Genomic DNA, 6,000 nt, shown 5'->3' on the forward strand with positions numbered 1-6,000 from the left:
GCCGCAAAATAAAATATTATTATTGCTTTCAGCGTCGCTGCCCATCGCACCACCGCGGAGATGCCATCGTGTACCAGGCATCGGCCAATCTGGCCCGTCAGGCCTGATGCAAGCGTCCAGTCTGTGGCGGGTGGAAAATGCGCCGCAGTCCAGCGTCGTCTGCAGGAAACGCTCCGGTTTGCCAGGAATGCAGTTTCATTCAAATCTGAAGGGAAAAAGACTGATCCAGATTTCTTTCTTCCAGATTTGAAGCGCCGGTGATTGTTATCCAGGATGATTGTCCAGTGGTCAGGTAAGGAGTCGGAAAAGCAATGATCAGCAGGCTCGCCATAATACTCAGACGTCCGGAAAGAAGGATTTGTCCGCAGGATAATCGACGTCTCATACATCGTACGGCAAGCCGATTGGCAAGGAATGCGACTGCGGCAGAAACATTCCCTGCTACTGCTGTCGCTGCCGCCCCTGCTGTTGTTGCTTATGGTGGTGACTGCGTCGCCGCCGCTGTTGCTGCTGGTGGTGACTGCGTCGCTGCTGTTGTTGTTGCTGGTGGTGACTCCGTCGCTGCTGTTGCTGCTGATGGTGGTGGCTGCGTCGCTGCTGGTGGCGACCGCGTCGCTGCTGTTGTTGCTGCTGGTGGTGACTGCGTCGCTGATGGTGGTGAGTGCTGATGGTGGTGGCTGCGTCGCTGCTGTTGCCGCTGCTGGTGGCGTCCGCGTCGCTGCTGTTGTTGCTGCTGGTGGTGACTGCGTCGCTGATGGTGGTGAGTGCGTCGCTGCTGTTTCTGCTGATGGTGGTGACTGCGTCGCCGCTGTTGCTGCTGCCGGTGGCGGCTGCTTCGTTACTGTTGTTGCTGTTGCTGATTTTTTTTATTTTTTTTTTTTATATATTTTCAACGTCAAATGACGCTGACCTTTTATTGTCCTCTGATTTTTGCTTAAAAATATATAGTGACAATTTGTGGCAAATTACATTTTCTGATTTTTTTGGCTGTAGATATGCGTGCCATAGTTAAAGTAAAAATTTATGATTAAAATTTGCGGGAGACATTTTTGAAATTACTTGGCGGCAGTTTTGAGTGCCATGGTTCTAGTGTGGAATTTAAATTTGAAAATTACGTTACTTAGGAAATAGCTTATGGAATAGGAGAAAATAGTTATGGTAAGTAATTTAAAATATAGCTTAATGATGATTTGGAATCCAGCGATGAGACTATAGCTGATGACGGCGAGGATGAGCAGTTGCTATCGTCCGATGAGATGGATAAAACCGATGCCCATCCTCCGCTTTGGTTCACGTTCTGGCCGTCCATTAGTTGTTGTTGTTGCTGCTGGCTTCACTTTTGGTTACTGTTGCGCGCGCGCCTCTGTCGGTTTTATAATCTCAACTGACTTGCAAATTTGGGCTAGTCGCGTAGGTGGGCTTTTCGATAGCTCAAAGGCACGGCGGATGGTCGATATGCTAGCTATTTTCTTGCCAGCTCGTTATCGATACTTCGCGCCTTTATTGGCGGGCTTATCGGCTATTATTTTGCCGCCAGTCTATCGCCTATCGGGCAGAAATACTAGAATTGTTCGAGTTAGTATTTTTGGGATTCCAGTATTTCTCCCGTAGTTACTCGCGTTTGTCAGTGTAATGGCATATAGGGAAAAGGATCTCACTTCTCCAAGCGGAAACGAAGCAGAAAAATTGCGTGCTATTTCCTATTGTAATATTTATGTTTCTGCTTTTAGTGGTGCTGGAAGCGTCGATGCTGCGGAGATGCCGGTATGCAGCAAGCATCAGCCGGCGTGGCCTGTCAACTTTGGTGCACGCACAACTTTTGTGGAGAAAAAAGTGTGCCGCAGTCCGCGTCGTCTATAGGCTTAGGTTTGTCTGAGTGTATGCGTGAGTACAGTCTGGCTGATGTTCCAATTTGAGCCGAGTCTAATGGTTGTTTCGTTTAAACATTTGCAGGTCCATTTCAACTTGACAGGAAATTGCCATTCAGCGACTGCAGATAAACATTCGCCTGCGCCTACGCCCCGCCAACTCGCATAACTGAGGACCGTCGCCAGTGCCGCCTCTTGCATCCATGGTCCGCTGCCGTTGCTGCTATCCTGGCACAGATCAGGTGTGCATTACAGGGCCGATTCCATCTTGAGACCGTCCATATGGCAGATCATCGTCGTCATCTCCATCGCGCTAGCTCCTGTTACTGGCCAGGGTCCAGGCGAGAAGTACGGAATTCGGAAAGTGCCAGTTGGATTTTGCGGTGAGATCTTTTCCTGCTACTGCTGCCGCTGTTGTTGTTGTTGCTGCTGTTGGTGAGTGTGTCGCCGCCTAGTGCAGTTCGATATAATCCATGCTTCTTTTTTCCAGGGTGAAAGCAGCCGCCGATTTAAGTATATGGAGATCAGCCTAGGGTCAAACCATGAGTCGAGTCGTAGGATGCATGCTATTTGGCTACTGTGGCAATGAAATCTTCCTGCTGCTGCCGCTGCCGCTGCTAACGCTGCTGCTGGTGGATGTGTCGCCGCCTTATGGATCTCTGTTGCTGCTTCTGTGTCGAGAGTTGCATGCGCCGTTGCTTTGGGAGTAAGCGGCAAATGCTGTTCCAATCGCTCTTCTGGGCTGCATGTTATCAGAAAGTTGCCGGTCTTCTGTTGTTGCTGTTTCTGGTCTTGCTGCTGCTGTTGCCGCCGCCATGGTAAGCTAAGGCTGTTGTTGGTCTCATGCTCATTCTAATGTTTTCTTCTTTCAGGGAGGAGCGCTGGTGAGGCGCCAGATGCCAGTCCCGCGTCTTCAAAAGGAAAAAAGCCGGTTTGCCAGGAGCGCTGACACTGCTACCGCTGCCTTTCCTGCCCCCATCTGCTGCTACTGGGGCGAGAAAACCCAACATGCTGCTCCGTCCATCAGATTTCCGACGCCTCGCCGCTGCATAAGCATCCGCTGGCGGCTACTCTAGTTCTCGGCGCTCCAGTATCCTAACTCAAGACTTCCTGAGTCTGTCCTGTCGTCTGTCCCGTCAGCCCTGATGCGCTCATCTCATCAGTGGCGGGAGGGAGAGCATGCGCCGCTGTCCAGCGTCATCTACAGGAATACGCCGGTTGTCCAGGAAAGCGATTTAATACACCACTAGCTGAAGGGGAAAAAACTAGTCCATGCTTCTTTCTTTCTTCCAGGGCAAATCGCCCTGGTTCTTGGCTTGGTGCAACAGGATGACAGGATGACTTTGGCTGGTTGGTGAATAGGGGAAAGCCGTTTGCTATAAGGACATCTTTGATTTTGTGGTAGGCGGTCATGTCCTTGGCCTGGATCCTGACCCCGTTCCCTTCAATTGCCCTGGTAGTGTAGCTGGAGACTCCTGCTGTATAGTTTAGCTTTTCCAGGAGCGGGACAATTTCTTTGACGTCGTCGACGAGTATGGGTGGTGCTCTGCAGCTTAGTGGCACAAGTTTCCAAGGTGGCAGCTCAGAATCTGTATTTTGAGGGGGTGGCGACGTTGCGCTGCGTGCAGGAGCATTGGTGCTGCAGGGTAACGGCTGGTGTGTGTGTCGATTCCTGGTTTTGGATTCCTCATATACAGATTTGGCTGCCTTGCTTTGGAAAACGGGTGTGGTGAGGGGTGGAAAAATGCTGGGAGATTTGAAATTGGTGGTCACGCATAATCGTTTATTTGGCGTCTTGAAACTGGAGTTTTCGTTAGAGGAGCCGGAACTGTGGGTGCCACAAAGATTGGACCAGTTCCAGCAACCATTTCCGAGAAACTCATGAGCTGCTCGTCTGGGCTCCTGGACGGTGAGTTGAATAAGTCCCGTTTGGCAGCAGGCCGACTAAGGGTGTGGGCTGTTGTTGAGTTCCCCACAGTGGGCATGGCGCTATTGTTGGGTTTTAATTTTAAATCACCCTGAGCATCAGGGCGTAAAGAAGCATTCCTTTGATGAGGGGAAATGCTTCTTTTCCCAGTATTTACGGAGCGATTGGTTGGATTCTTGCTTAAACTAAGTTTAGAAGCAAACGGCTTGTGGTTAAAAATTGACCAAAAAGCTTTGACAGTTGTACTAGGTCTTTCCTCCTGCTTGCTTTCGTTAATTTGTTTAAGTGGTGGAGCAATTTCCCCACTGTCAATATCATTGGCTTTGTTGAGTTGAGTTTCTGAATTGGCAAGCGCGGGAGATCTAGATCAGCTTTCTTAATTTTGTTTCGGAGGCTTTATTTATTTGCGTGTGTGTATAAGAAGGAGGGGAAGAAGCATTAGGTCCGATTTTGGTGGATGAGCTGGGATTTTTCTCTGCGCTGTCGGTGTGTGGGAGAGAGGGGAAATTTCCCATAGCGTCGCTCGGTTTGGCGCCTCTTAATTCTGTGTCCGTATTAGTGGCTGCGGCTGCAATTAGTGCAGGTCGCTGTGGTGGATAAAAACTCTCTTTGAGTAGCTTCGGTGTTTGTAAGTGCGGCTGTATTTGTTTGAGTCGTTGTGGGGAGTGAATTTCCCTTGTGTATTTGTGAAGAGAATGGAGGAGAAGAAGGCGATTTCCCCTTCGAGATCCTGCTTTTGGCGCCAACATTGACTTATTTTTATATTTTCAGCGCCTGTTGGTGCTGTCATTTTATTGTACTCTGATTTTGTTTTTAAAATATATAGTTACAATTTATGGCATTTTACAGTTTTGGATCGGCGGCAATTGTGCGCGCCATGGTTATAAGAGTTATTTAAAAAATTCAATTTCGAGGAAAATTTTGATTTGCTTGGCAGCAGTTATACGCGCCATGATTTGAATTGGAATCTACGATTTAGGATTTTACGTTAAGTTAGCCTTAGCTTATGGTAGTTACAATTTTTATAGGTAGTAGTAGTTTTGGTAGTAGTTTTAAGTTATAGTAAGAAGAAAATTTGTAGTATTATGGGGAAAGATTTTGAGTGGATGTATATTCTAAAACTGAATTGTTGTGGCATAGGATTCCAGCGATGAGACTCTAGCTGATGGCGGCGACGACGAGCAGTTGCTATCATCCGAGGAGATAGATAGCACTGTTGCCCATCCTTCACTTTGGTCTCCATTATGTCCGTCCATTTTCTATGTTGCGTTCCGTCTTGTTCACTTTGGGTAGCTGTTGCACTGGCGCCTCTGCCGGATTTTTAATCACCACTGACGCGCCTTTCTGGTCGGGAAGCCTAGGCGGGCTATTGGACTTCGATAATCGGAGGGAAAAAAGCACGGCTAGTAATCGGTGTTCCATCGACTTTCCCGCCAGAATTGTTACCGATATCTCGCTTCGCGTTGGCCGATGTTATTGGTCATTATCAGTAGCTGGTCTCACTATTCCTGGGCTTCGATAAATCGGAGGTAAAAGGCAACATAGCTGGTAATCGATGTTCTGGCATTTTTCCCGCCAGAAACGTTATCGATATCCTGCTTCGCATTAGCCGGTATTCCTGGTCATTCTCGGTAGCAGGTCTCACTACTACTAGGAAAAAGGAAAAAGTTATCATATGTTAGCTTTGTTTTAAATTGTGATGTAGTTTTCCCCTTTTTGGTGCCGCAAAATAAAATATTATTATTGCTTTCAGCGTCGCTGCCCATCGCACCACCGCGGAGATGCCATCGTGTACCAGGCATCGGCCAATCTGGCCCGTCAGGCCTGATGCAAGCGTCCAGTCTGTGGCGGGTGGAAAATGCGCCGCAGTCCAGCGTCGTCTGCAGGAAACGCTCCGGTTTGCCAGGAATGCAGTTTCATTCAAATCTGAAGGGAAAAAGACTGATCCAGATTTCTTTCTTCCAGATTTGAAGCGCCGGTGATTGTTATCCAGGATGATTGTCCAGTGGTCAGGTAAGGAGTCGGAAAAGCAATGATCAGCAGGCTCGCCATAATACTCAGACGTCCGGAAAGAAGGATTTGTCCGCAGGATAATCGACGTCTCATACATCGTACGGCAAGCCGATTGGCAAGGAATGCGACTGCGGCAGAAACATTCCCTGCTACTGCTGTCGCTGCCGCCCCTGCTGTTGTTGCTTATGGTGG

This window comes from Drosophila mauritiana, unplaced genomic scaffold, assembly GCF_004382145.1.
Source record: "Drosophila mauritiana strain mau12 unplaced genomic scaffold, ASM438214v1 U_247, whole genome shotgun sequence".
NCBI classification, from domain to species: Eukaryota; Metazoa; Arthropoda; class Insecta; order Diptera; family Drosophilidae; genus Drosophila; species Drosophila mauritiana.